A 14,230-nucleotide genomic window follows, 5' to 3' on the forward strand; every position below is an offset into this window, starting at 1 on the left:
CCTCCTCTCTCATTAACCAGGCCTCTCTGCCATGCCACCGCCAGCCAGGGCAAAAATAGTACATTAAAGAGATGCAGAGCATGACTTTCTTCTCACGGGTTAGCCCGGACTAAAAGGACTGCCTCATGTCCCTCACAGCTGAGACAACACATATGGCAAGTCAGGGCACGATTTTCCTTTCTCCATCCTTTCAGCAATGCCATTGCATTCTTCTTGGCCAAAACATGCCCCTTGGTCCAGGGAAAAGGCTTTCCATGTGTCCCAGCTCATAACACCCATTGGGGCTGGGGACATAAAGATACAGGGAAAACCACTGTATTGGTGAAATCCTTGGCTTGCTTGGGTGTGTTTGCCTGTCCCCACATCCCACAGTTCTGAAAGGCCTTGGCAATGGCCACCTGAAAGTTCCTGGGTTTGTGTCCAGCTGAAGTCATTTGTCCTCAGAGTAAGGGAGAGCCCTCTTCTTCTGCAAAAAAAAGAACAGGGTTTAAATGCGTGGAAGAGTGAACCAAGTACGTGAGCTGTCCCTGCTCAGGATCTGTTCCATCTGAGCCTCCAGACCACCCTCACAGGTACAAACGGATCACCCGCTCCTCTGCCCAACAGCAGCCAAAATCTTGCCTGGAGCTGGGCCTCAGCACGACACCCTTGGACCAGCCAGCAGCTAACACCATCACACAGCTCCGTCCCAGGAGGTGAGTCTGTGATGGGAAACTATTCACTTGCCAAATGCCAGTGAACTATAGCCACTGATTTCACTGCCTGTGTTAGTATTGCTGCCTTTTTATCAACCGCCTTAGCTTTGTTCGGTGTTGGGCTCCCCCCCCCACACCCCTTGGTAATAGGGTTGCTTTTACAGCCAGACCTGAATGATTGCTGTTCATACAGCAACCCCAAGGATAGTTTGGTCAATCAACAGCACTTACCTGATGCCGTGCTCTCCTTTGGCTTGTTAAGAACTTGAGTTCAAAAGAGTTTCCAGCTGCCAAGAAATCAATTGTGGTGGTTATAGGAGATACAGAGGGGAAAGATACAGCTGCTCCCTGCAGGCAGACATGCTGATTAAAAAGGTTCCCATCCCATGGCCGTGTTGCTGCCTGCCAGCTCTCCCACCTGCGCAATACTGCCAGCGGAGGGGGTGTCTGCAGTTTCCCTTAGTCCAATTGACAGAAAATCAGCCTGAGGAGTTTCAAGCCCATTTTGTGGCTGTGTTTGCTCAGACTGGTAGACTTTCCATGCAGCAGATCAGTGAGAGCTCAAGTGAGCCCTTCCATCAGCAGGGCTGGGGAAGTCACATCCCTCTGAAGGGCAGAAAACAGGGTGGGTAGCATCTGCTACCCAGAGTAGTAGATGTAAAGGAAAGCATTTCCCTATCCAGAGGTCACTGAATTCTTCAAGCTGTTTGGAAAATAGTGACTCAGGCCCTCCTCGGACTACTGGCTGCAATGAAACCCATTCACTCTCTGCTACCTGTGACTGTGGCACCAAGCCTCCCCGTGGCCACGTCCCCATGCAGACCCACATCACCAACTTGCATTCCCCACCTTCAACACCAGCAACTACCACCTGAGGACACCTCTTATGCCAGCTGGTGCCATATCCCAGCTTCTGATGACAACCTGGGGCCAGAGCAGGGCGGACTGCATGGCATTGGCAGGGTCTTCCCTTTGGGAACACCCGTTCTGTGCTACCTCCTACCCCTTGAAACACACCATTACAGAGGCCAGGCAAGCAGAGCAGCCAGCCCATCTGCCTGCAAGGATCTCCCCTCTCCTGCTCAGCTTCTCAGCTGCCATAGCACCACCTGGCCACCACAAGAGCCCATCTACAAAAGGTTCACATTACTGTTTCAGTTTTTTCTGCTCCAGAAGCACAGAAAGATGCTGTGGGATGGCAGCTGCCTCAATATCACACTGCAGCTCTGAACCCAAGTCTGCTTCAAGAACAAGTCAACATTGGTCAAATCACTTGAACTCTCCATGTCTTATTCTGTCAAATGAGGTTGATAATATCTCACTAGGTTGCAGTGAGGCTTAGTTAATTATTTTAATGCACTTGAAGATTTCTAGATACTTACTGTATGCACACACATAGGCAAAACATTGGTAATTCTGTGAGTGCCAGCCCTTGATTGCGTATGTCAAGAAGTCTCTAGCAACGGGCAGGTGGTTAGTCAGTAGGAAAGTACCAAAAGTATCTGTGGACAGATGACAAAATCCCTCAGTCCTCACAGGTGTCTGTCCTGTATTTGGGAAGTACCCTGCCCATCTGTAATCAGTGACTGTCCAGCCTACAAGCAAGAGCTTCCTTTATCAGTGCAGCAAGATGATGCTCCTGCATAATCAAAATTAACCAATTATGTTGTGCAACAGCTTACTCACTTTGATGTGCATATCTAAATAATTATTGCAGGTGTATGCAAAAAATGTTCTAGCTTAATGGGCTCCCTATTTTGTTTGTTTTTGGCCAGAATGATTACCTATGAAGAAAAATCAGAGAGCTTTAGGCAGTTGTTATTGTTAAAAACACAGTTTGCGGGGAGGAAGGAATTTGCAGTGGAGAAAAGACGTCTCATTTGAATAACAAAACAATTTTTGTTGATGATGTTGTTGTTTATGAGCTATTTAAGCCCTGGGGTGGATAGAAAAGGGGAAGTAAGAGGAATTTATCTGTCAAACATATTTTAAACAGATAGTACCAATGATAAAAATCCCATTTTAAGTTTGAGCAATGAGTAGCACATCATACAGTTTCTAGGAAGGAAATTAAAATAGAAGAGAACTTAATGAGCTGTGAAAATATTGTAAAAAGTGGTATGTATTTTTTAAAATAAACACAAGTAACATTTCATCCCCCTTTAAACTCTCAAGTCTTTTAATTTATTCAGCCAAACTCGCCATCATCACTGTTAGAAAGGTTTGGAAAACAACATGGCATTTAGCTTCCTCCCTTTAAGTCACAGGGAGCAGCGTTTCCAGCGCAGAGCTTGAAGCACGAGACTCCTCTCTGACCCCAGCAAACCTCATTCTCTCTTGCTCTGCTTAGTTTGCAGAGGGTGAGGGTTGTACCTAAGACTCGGTCCTTGCTCCGACTGGCTCTGCAGCCCACGAACAAAATGAGAAATAGTAACCTGCTGCCACAAGCAGATGGGCTGGGGACACACAGAAAAAAGGAGGCAGCATGGACTGGCAGTGGCCACAGCACAGTGGCTACCCTCACATCACGCTGACTTGCAGGGCAGAGACCTCCGATTAGGACATTTGTAATATAACTGAGATATCTGAGAATAAATAAGGCTCAGACGCTGTGCACATGACATTTCCGATCAGTTTTCAGCTCTACCAGATCAGTGAATCTCTGTTGCTTAAAATCTGTCTTGGTCCCTCACTTCAACCGTTGCTTTCTGCTTCACTGTAAGAGTTCACTAAAGTAATTTCTACTCACTGCACATAGAATAGTTTTGACATGAGCTCTATTTCCATCTTTTGGCTCCGTATAAAACATCCATAGTTTAACAGCCCAACATTCATAGCAGGCAATAAGCTGGGCACCCAAAGGTCACAGGTATCACACCTGAGCAGCTCCTGTGTTAAACCTGTTTCTCGTAACCAAGCAAGGAGGAGACCAGAATCACCTCCATTGCTTGTACATGCAGCGAGTCAGGGAAGTCAACAGGAAAAAAAGAACGAGGCAAAAATCCATGAGTATTGTAGTATTTACATGGAAGTGTATGTGCAGAGAGGCCTTCAGATTTCAGAAGTTTGTCACTGTTTTAGAAAAATAAAATGTCCCTTTTATACCCTGAGGAGTTAGCTGTGCTTGCTCTTGCGGTTTGTTTTGGTTTTTTAATTTTTTTTTTTAACTAGTAAAACCAAGACTTATTGCAGACATTTCACAGGATACATTCGCAATATTTAAATTACAAAGACCAATCATTCTTGACAGACATCTTTTACATGTTTGGATTTAAAAATTAAAACAAGTTAATTCTTTATATAGAAAGGGAGAAACATATTTCAGGTAACTGCTTTGCAAGCGGTGGCTTGTTATAAAGGGATCAGTGTTTTCTTCCAAAGAAATACCCAAAGATACTCCTAATTAGCAGTGAGCTAATTACCACAAAGCCTCCTGCGTTCAGCAGTGACACGCTAAATCACCCCCGCTTGCAATTTCTAGAGCTTCACAAAAGCCAGAAGTGGGAAGGAGGAGCAGAGAGAGGAGTCACGGCCAGCTCGCCTGGGAACGAGCCGCAGCTCCCACCCCTGCTGAGGGGAGTCCCGGCGGGCCCCTGGCACCCACACTCCCCTCTGGGCCAGCTCCATTCCCTCATCCTCGCTGTCTGTGCCCACCACAGATCTTTTCTCCCACTTATCCACCGCTGTTTTCACTGTCTGGGTTTGATCTGCTACGAGCCTAGGTATTCCCAACAGCACAAGTTAGCCAGAGCCTTTCTTTAAAGGCTTTTCCAGCCTGCCCATCAGTGAGCACAAGCTCTCCACAACTAGACGCGGACGCTGATCCTTGCACACAACGTATGTGGTACAGCCAGGGAAAAAGAAGAAACGGAGCATTTAGTGTGGAATATTTGGAAGTTCTTTTTTTTTTCCTAAAGACTAACAGAATTTCCCAAAGAAGCAAGCAAGCAAACAAACAAAACCAAAACTCATTTTGTTTCCATTTTCAAAAGTTGAGATATTTGAGGATATCCCCATCAAACCCTATCCTAATCTTCACATCCCAGAAGAGAGAAAATGAGGTGAAGAAAGAGGCAGGAAATGAACCTGAAAAAATTGGAAAAGTCAAAATGTTTGAATCTCAACATTTGCAATGTAATTCTGTTATTTAAATAGAAACAAACTGGTTTTGACTTTGTTAAAAAACAGCAGGAAGCTTTGGCAGGGACGAGAGCTGCATCACAAAAGTTTCCATTCTCTGCTCAAGATCAGGTTCAGCATCTCTCCCTCTTGCCATCGTTTGGCTCTTGAACTGCTAAGCTCAGGGGAGCGCAGACCATGCAGCTGGCTCTGCAGGGGCTTCCCGACTCATAACTACTCTCAGATATAAAACAGGATTATCAGGAGGGTCCCCAAACCACGGATTACCCGGGGAATCCCAGATTCCCCAAATCACCAGCACACAACGCGGACAACGGCGGCGGAGAGACCTTCCCTCCTGGAGGGCAGGCACCTCCCTGGGGCTGGTGCAGCCCCGACCCATGGAGCTGAAGCACCCCAAGACCCCTGTTTTTCACAGCTGTCTCTGGCCAGCTCTGGGCTTTGAGCTCTGGCCCAGCTGTAGAGCCCGAGGCTGTTGTAGAGATGGGAGCTGCAAAGTGAGTTGCCCAGGAGGCTGATTCAGAGAAAGAGCTTAATTTAGCCTCTCTGAATCACCCTGCAGAGGAGATGGCTGCTCTCCGACTACAAAAGGAACTGGAAAGATTAGTGGAGAGTTTGCCTTTGTGAATCCCCGTCCCCAGTGTCACACAAAGTCTGCTTCAGGGCCTAATCCACATGGCCCAAATCTTAGACTGTTGCTGCCAGCACTGTTGAGCAAACAAAACAAAAATAGCTGGGACAGAGCAGTGAGTAGCAGAAACAGCTTTCGTTACAGTGCTGCACGCCATCTGAGTTAAAACATCATTAAAAGCAGCTCTCCGTGCCCCCGAGAGCCACCTGCGCTCCTGCCCAGGGGCCAGGGGCAAGGGGGAGCCCAGGGCTGCGCTGAAGTTCAGGGACAAGCTCAGTGGTGGGACGGACACACAGCAGCAGCACGGCTTTCCGAGACAGGGAGCAACCTGCCAGTCACCCTGTGCCCACTTAAAAACCAACAGAAAGTCAGGGCTCATTTGTCTTGCTGCTCTATAGAAAGGATCCTGAGCTATTATTAAATCACAGAGAGAAAGTTAGAGGGGACGAAAAGGTCCCCAGGCTCCAGCTCTCAGGTCAGCCTCTCGCATCCAGAGCACTTCCTTGCCAAAAAGAAAAAGCTTGATAAAGGGGTTAATGGCTGGGACACCGACTCAGGAGAGTTCGTGTTCCCATTTTTTCTGGAAACCTGCCAAGGGGTTTTCTTGGGCTGATAAACTTCAGGAATGGGGTTTGCATGCTCACACTGTCTGTGGGTCAGCCTGTCTGCACCCCCCTTTCTTTGTATCCTCCTCCTCCACAACCTTTTAAGCCTAGCACTCAGTTTTGAACAAAACTGATGAAGGAAATCTGCTCTCTGCCCTTACCAGAGCCGAGCAGTTATGACTGCTGTTATCCACATCAAACAAAGCCTGTGCTCGGCTGTGAGAGGCACGTCCAGAGGGAAAGGGACTTCGCTCCTTAGTGATGGGCAGGTTGGTCCTCTCAGCCCATCTGCGTGTCTGTGCCCAAGAAACTGCCACAGGGCTGCTCAGGGCTCACCTGGGGATCGCAGTCTCATCCTCTGCCCAGGGACACGGGCATGAGCAGGGAGAAACGGGGGCTACTGTCAGTGCCCTGCAGGGAGCCCGATTGCTCCACCCGTAACAGCATTTGCCCGCTCGTAGCACGGAGCGGTGGGTCAGGGCTCTGCTGTGCCACGTGTGGTGAAAGCGCAAGGCAGACTATGCTGCTGCATCATCTCTGACAGGGTTAGTCCAGGTTTTCATTGATCTGAGCTGCATTTGTGGGGTCTGATCCACAGCTTCAAATCCAAGCCCAGGAATTAACGTAACACTAAGTTTCTTTTCTGGGAGCCCCCTCTACACCTTGTGCCTGCGTGTGCTCCTTGTTGTGCCACGCTGAGGCACGATGGGCAGCTGTTGCCATCACAATAATGTCACTGAACTAAACAAACTCCATGTAGAAGCTGCACCACATGGTCCACCTCATTACCTGAAAGAATCCTGTGCATCAAATCCTCTTGTTTTTACCAGCTTTGCTTCTTGCAAATCATTGGAAGTGTAACGCAATCCAAAAAAGTGCATGTTTTGCAGATCAGACACTGCTCATCACAGAACGTTACAGCTCCTAAATTATTAATAGTAAAAAATGAGGTGTCCCAGAGCTGCTCATTTCTGGGTGAGGGAGTGTAGGAGGGGGGTAAGAAGAAAGGATTGTGCTATTACAGGTTATTTTTATCCAATGTTTCTATGCTTCTGTCATTAGCTAATTGATGACACAGCCTGTTTAATATTTTGTCTGCCTTTGGTATTTATAGCTCACCATTTACTGTAGTATCTAGGTGCTACTAACAAGCTGCTCTCAGATGAATTTGGATGCTCATGGCTGGATTCTTCGGTGCAAGGAAGTGCAATTCCTTGAAGTTAGCTGTTTTACACTAACCAAGGATTTATTGACTAGCCTGCATAATCATGCACGGTGGTGCTGGATCCCATTTCAGCCAGTACTGGGATGCAGCAAGAGTAGGAACAAGGCACTGTGTTGCACAGCGCAACAGCAGCCGCCCTTAGACACTTCAAACATTTCTCCTGCACTTGCCACCAGAGGATCCAGGGCCAATTCTGCGGTGGGACATCTCCAAGTGTCATCATTGCCTTCAGCAGGGTGTCGTGGTTTAACCCCAGCCAGCAACTAAGCCCCACACAGCTGCTTGCTCACTCCCCCCCAGTGGGATGGGGGAGAGAATTGGAAGGGTAAAAGTGAGAAAATTCGTGGATTGACATAAAGACAGTTTAATAGGGAAAGCAAAAGTCGCGCGTACAGGCAAAGCAAAACAAGGAATTCGTTCACCACTTCCCATGGTCAGGCAGGTGTTCAGCCATCTCCAGGAAAGCAGGGCTCCATCACGCGTAACGGTTACTTGGGAAGACAAACACCATCACTCCAAATGTCCCCCCTTCCTTCTTCTTCCCCAGTTTACATACTGAGCATGACGTCATGTGGTATGGAATAGCCCTTTGGCCAGTTTGGGTCAGCTGTCCTGGCTGTGCCCCCTCCCAGCTTCTTCTGCACCTGGCAGAACACGGGAAGCTGAAAAGTCCTTGATTTAGTATAAGCACTGCTCAGCAACAACTAAAACATCTCTGCATTATCAACACTGTTTTCAGCACAAATCCAAAACATAGCCCCATACTAGCTACTATAAAGAAAATTAACTCTATCCCAGCCAAAACCAGCGCACAGGGCCAGGAGCAACTCAACCAAACTCTCAGACATTTGATCCAAGCACCAGTTCCCTGGAGAGAGGGAGAGAAAATGAACCAATTTCGAGGCAACTGTCCAGTCAAATACATCCCAAATATCAAAGACCTCTTTGTAGCTGAATTCACAGCACCAGGCAGCAACATCATAAGCTGGCTGAGGTCTTGCACTCGTGGCGGATGGCACTGACCTTTGGGCAATGCTGCTCAGCGAGAGAAGCAGTACTATACACATGCAGAGCAATCCCCAAATGTCAAAACTGCTCTGTTGTGACAGACAGACACCAAACAGCTCAGTCGGACTTTTGCCCAGAACCTCTCATTCCTATGGTACATTACCAGGAAAAAAATATGCCTTAGTACATATTAATTTCTCTTTCTGCCGCCTACCCTACAGCTTCCATCTGACGATGACATATGCACAGTCCCAAGGACACCATGTTCACAAAGAGCTTGTTGTTTGAGATGCAGGTCCCTTGGGCTGCCAGCCGTCAGCAGGTCTTCTTGGTCTGTGGGACTCAGCAGAGCTCAGTACAGGGATTTAGCGATTCAAGACCCACCAGGAACAGGCCTCAGGCAAGAGCCTGTCTGCTTCCAAGTGCTATAGGTGGCACACGCAAGAGTGGTTAGCTACAGTAAAATGGCAATTTTCTGCTAATTGTAAACAACGTTGGTGCCCGTGTATTTCATTCCTGACTTTACTGAGTAAACCTGAGAAATAATGAAACCTGGGGAGAACATTTGAACTTTTATTGTACAGGGTAAATGCTCTATAACATTAACAAATCAAAAAACATTACTTCCTGAATAGCAACATGCCAGGCCATTTAGATTAGCCATGCTCAGATTCCTGCTGCGATCGGTGTGTAATTGTCCACCAGCAAAGAACAATCTCTCAAAATTAGTGCTTGTCACAGAGCTCCAGGCTGCCTAGAGCTGCACTTAACGAGGCTTACAGCCAAAAAGCACAGAAATCTGCTTTTAACCCCAAACCAAAGAATAGCCTTTCTGGTGGCATTCTCTCTGCAGCTGCCCCCTGCCTCCTTTTCATCCCTCCTTCACGAGGGAATCTCGTTTGGCCTTAAAAAGCATCTTTGTTTCATAGAAAATGGCACCTTGCAGTGCAGCTGCACGTGACTCACTGATTGCTCCCCCCACAAGACCCACGGGGACTGCAGGGATTGATGTATCCTGGTTCGGCAGTACGCTACAATGGACACTGTGTGGAAGAGACAGGTCGTGAGACAGGACTGAGGCTCAATGACAGCTGAAGGGGACATTCTTCCCCCACCATGAAGCCAGTTCCTCAAGGCACCCAGAGTTACAGTGGTTGGTCTGGCCAGAGCATCCCCCATCAGAAGCAAACACCCCAGCACCAGGGCATTATTAGCTGCCCCGACTCCTTCTCCTCCATTTCTAGCCAGAAATTTTGTCGTGGAGCTGAGAGCACCTTGTCACTGCAAGTTTTGTTAAAATAAGTGTATGTATTTGAAGAGTTTCAGTTTCAACAAGTTGGCATATTCTGCTAAAAAGCATTTAGTTAGAAAACTCCCAGCCAGCTGTAATAGCATTCAACGTTTCTATGAAATTTCTTTTTCATTCATAAAGACTGTCTGTATTTTTAAGTTAGAAAGTGACAGAGAAAAGTTTATATGCCTCCAAGACTACATTCTTTAGTGGCAGCTCCTCAACAGGAAAAACAATAGCCTTAATTTTAAAAGAGAAGGGGAAGGCTGCAGAAACATCAATGGAGAAGATTAGGTGGGCTGGGGAGAGAAACAGCACAATTAGCTCCCGGCTGCACCCAAATGCTTTCTGTGGGCTCTTCCAGCTAAGCCAGTAATGAAGGACCACAGTCAGGCTGCTGAGAGAAAGCAGCTTTGTCCTTCTTCATACCCCAGCACACAGCTTAGTGGCAGAGCCTCCTCTCCAGAGTTTGCCCACATTTACGCGTTGCTCTAATTCACACTCCATTTTCCCTGGCTCCTGTTTCACTTTAAGCTTCCCTGATTTCTGCAAGTGCATAGACATTTGGAGGACTGTCCAGAAGCTTACAAGCCCCTCACTAGTACCCAGAATAAACTCACCTCTAGCAATTAGATGGAGGCGCTTTGCTTCCTTCAGTCAGTTGCAGAGGGAAGCAGAGGAGTGGTTCTGCTTTCTGTCTGCACTCGTATCACAGAAACAACAGGTATTGGCAGAGGCATTGGCACAGCAGATCAAAACAGTGGTTCGAACAGCTGAATAACCTCTCCCCAGGGACTTCAGGTGGAGGAAATCAAAGCAAAGAGCAAGGTCCTGTAGAAGTTCTGAAATTGTCTGCTTTAGCAGCTCAGTCTTAATCTGCAAACAGCTCCCCCACAATGCACGTAAGAGAGTAAAGTTCGAAGAAGATGGGAGCCCTCTTGGAGTTTGCTCTCCCCCCAGGCAGACCAAGGAGGACTCAGTCCTCCATGCACTTAGGGCTGAGCACAGCACAAAGGAGCTCAGAGCACATCCACTGCACTATGTGGCAACAGGGAGCAGCTCCTGAGCCAGATGGTGAAGGGAAAAGCAGCTGCTGCACAGAGAGCAGCTATTTTCTTTTCCAGCACATGGCTTTCCTCAGCCGTTCCTCACCTGCCACGCTTGCAGCACCCAGGCTCCTCGTGATGAGTCCTGTCACTTCTTTAACATCAAAGGCAGCACCACGTGCTCCGATCCTGCTGGAGCAGTGGGATCAGCACCTGCCTTGAGCCTGGAGACCGGCAGATCTGCCGCAGCATCAGTCCCCTCTGCTTGTGCACGGTGTCACTGGAGGGAAAAAAAAATGGAGCATCTGGGGACAACATGAGTTATGCCTGTCTGCCTCTCGCTCCTGCAGCAGCCCTGGGGTTTGGGGTGCTGCAGCCACTCTCCTGGATGGGCCACCTCCACAGAAGCCACAGCAAGGGACTGAGCATCTCCTGTGTCGCAGCTTTTCTGCCACACTGGGCAAAGAACGATTGTGCCAGGGTTCCAGTGACCAGTTCACCCAGTGTGTGCATAGCAGCTTCAGGAGAGAGCTCACGATCTGCCCAGGCTCAGCGTGCCTTCTTTAGAAAGTGCTGTCCATCACCTCTGTCTGAATGCTGCTTTCAGGGAGATGTACAGGGCAGGACACAAGAAAGGACAGTCCAGTTGCACCAAGTCAGGAGAAAGAGGGAAAAAAGAGGACAGAAGGGAGAGCTACAGTCTTTACTTCAGTCTGATAGGGGTTAAATAAGTCCCTTGAGCTAAATCAGGCATTTGGAAGAGCTGGACAGTGATGTGCTGACACACCTTGGCACAGTTTGACAGAGGATGGAGAAAAGCTCCCGCCGGGCTGTACAAAGGCTGCTCCCCATTATTTGCCCCAGCTCCTGGGCTTGGACTTGGTCTGACTCAGACAGGGCATGGGGTACATTGCCCACCCCTTGCACTGCAACACCCTCGTTCCCTGTTCTTTGGCCAGCATCCTTCTGCTCTAGAGTTTACGCCGGTGCAAGTCCGCAGAGCTGCGCTGACACCAGCGCCAGCATCCTGCCCTGCCTACAGCCCCACTGCACTACATTTTGCACACCCCAGACAAACCAATACAGCAACTGGAACCTGAGCTAGCTAAATGGCCAGGCTAGTTCTCCGGATTAATCATCCTTAGATACGTCGCATTAGACTGCCACAGCCTCCATGGCTGGTGAGGTATTCGCTGTCTCACCTCATTGGAAGTCAGGAAAATGGCGCAGCTGTGTGAGGTGTCCCATTACTTCAACAGTTTATACTGAACCTGAAGTACCTCACAGGGAGGCAGCCAAGAATTTGTCCTTCTGTTTCAATAGTCCTGCCCCTTATCACAGTGCAAGAGTCTGAAGCGTTAAAAAAAAAAATAAATCCTCTACAAAGACAGGAAAGTGTCCATTACTGCCCTATGAAAATTCCCTATTGCCAGTGGAGAAGCCCTGAATACATACATATAGTTTTTAAAGGTCCCCTTTGGCTATAAAACAGATTTTGCCCAGGGTTATGTTAGCAGCAGGAGACATGTCCAATTCCTTGCACAGATCTTCCATTCAGGGGATGCTTAGAGCTGGGGCGGAGGCAGAGGAGGTTAACTCCCTGCTAAATTCATCACACCACAGAAGCTGGAGGAGACAGGGCTGGAGCAGACAAAGCTCGGAGGATATTCAGTGCAGTGGCTGGATGTCCAGCACTGGGAGACAAATCTGGGTTATGGGAGAGGAGGGCCAGCCAGGCTGTGGGAATGCAGCTCTGAAGAGGTAAGCCCCTTCCCTGCACCAGGGCTCTCTGGGGACGCCGGCGCAGCAGAGGCTGGGAGACGCTGAGCTGAGCGCAGTCACCCAAATCCTTCTAATTTGCCTCAGTGCAGTTTGCCCTGCTCTGAGCCGGTGAGCTTGGGAGGGGAGAGCAGGGCCAGAGAGGAGCCTGCACTTGAGGTTTCCAGACCAAAGACGTTTGATGCAAACTTCAAACAAACACATCACCAGCACATCTGTCACGCGGTCTGCATTTCACCCACCAGGAGGAAAATTAATAAATCAATCAATCCCTACTTAAGAGAGGCTTCCAGAAACCTCACAAGAAACGACTTCAGTAGGGACCAAATGACAGAGCATCGAGCCCTCCCCTGGCCAGGGGCCACCCCATACAGGGAAACCCTTCAGAGCTGGTCCACAGCCAGCTCCCAGCCACAGTGGTGGCACAACCCTGCCCTGCCAGGGGCAGCGATATTCAGCCCTCTACAGCAGTGCTGTCAGAGGGCTAGTCTCCTTCACCTCTCTCCAGTCAGACTGCGAAGGCACAAAGCAGCCTTTCTGCTTGCTTAAATACATCTTCATCCCCTTCTCTTCCCCTCCCACTCCTCCCTGCTCTGCTACCCTCTGCCCCCTCCTCCCCCACCTCACACCACCTCTTTTCCTCCCCTCCCACTGAACCCTTCTTTGTGGCAGGTTCCACACAAATAACTATATTTTGTTGTACATTAAAGACAGAAGAACCAGAAAACGAGGACATGGGTCCTGCGCCAAAAGGAAGAAATAAAACCAACCTTCCTGCCCGTACAGGCAGAGCAGAGGAGCGCGCATGGCCACTAGCAGCAGGGCTTCCCCAACAAGTTACACTGTGTGAGAGCACAAAAGTTATATTATTGACTAAAAGCTGCGTTTACTTTTAGCACAAATGATAGCTGCTGCCAACCACATTTATCTTCCCACAAATCAGATGTTAATGACAGTATACTGAAGCATCCATCAGGGTGGTGACACTTGAATGCCTGGCATAGCCCCAGTGTCTGGCCCCTATTTAATGACCCCACAGCTACACCCTCTGGGCTTCACCCAAAGAAAAACCCTTCAGCTGAGCAGGGGGAGGAGAGACCAGCAGGAAGGTGCTACCACAACTGCACCCACATTTCTGTCCTTCAGAGAAATGGGACTGGCACAGGACTGATGGTGATGGACGAAGGTAGACTCTAGGCACAGGGCTGGGCAAGAACAGCAGGACTGCAGCAGAGTCAGACAGCATAATCTGGTTATGCCTTCAATGCAAATCAGAAAACTGAAGGGAGGCCGAGTAATCTGTTGCTACAAGGACCCAGGTCCTGCCTGATGCTGGTCAGATAATGTGTGCTGGAGAGGAGCATGGCAAAAAGCCTCAGCCCACCTCGTACAGGAGCATCTCCTTCAATCAGCTCCTCCTGCTGACCCACCAACCCTCGGACCCACCCAGGCTTTGACACTTCTGCATTTTACAGAGGTCCAGGCTACCCATCCCAGAGGTACCCCATGCCCTGGCTGGCAGGAAAGCAGGGGTCATAACCCATTGCACTTGCAAAGCACAGAGACACAACTGCCTGGGGCTGGAAGAGGGCACAGGAGCCTTCCAGGAGGCTGTGAAGGTGGTTATCAGGCAGCAAGCAACACATGCATGGGCATAGGGATGAATCAGGTGGAAAGGCTCCTGAGCCAACCACTGTTGTCCAGCCAGACCTGCTGCTTCCTTTTGGACTTCAGGATTTGGTTTCTGAACACTTTTAGCTGGGCTTCAGCAAGCCTTCCCACTACCTGTTTGGTTGTCCTCATTGGTTTT

Source organism: Mycteria americana, chromosome 6 (genome assembly GCF_035582795.1).
Source record: "Mycteria americana isolate JAX WOST 10 ecotype Jacksonville Zoo and Gardens chromosome 6, USCA_MyAme_1.0, whole genome shotgun sequence".
Lineage (NCBI taxonomy): Eukaryota > Metazoa > Chordata > Aves > Ciconiiformes > Ciconiidae > Mycteria > Mycteria americana.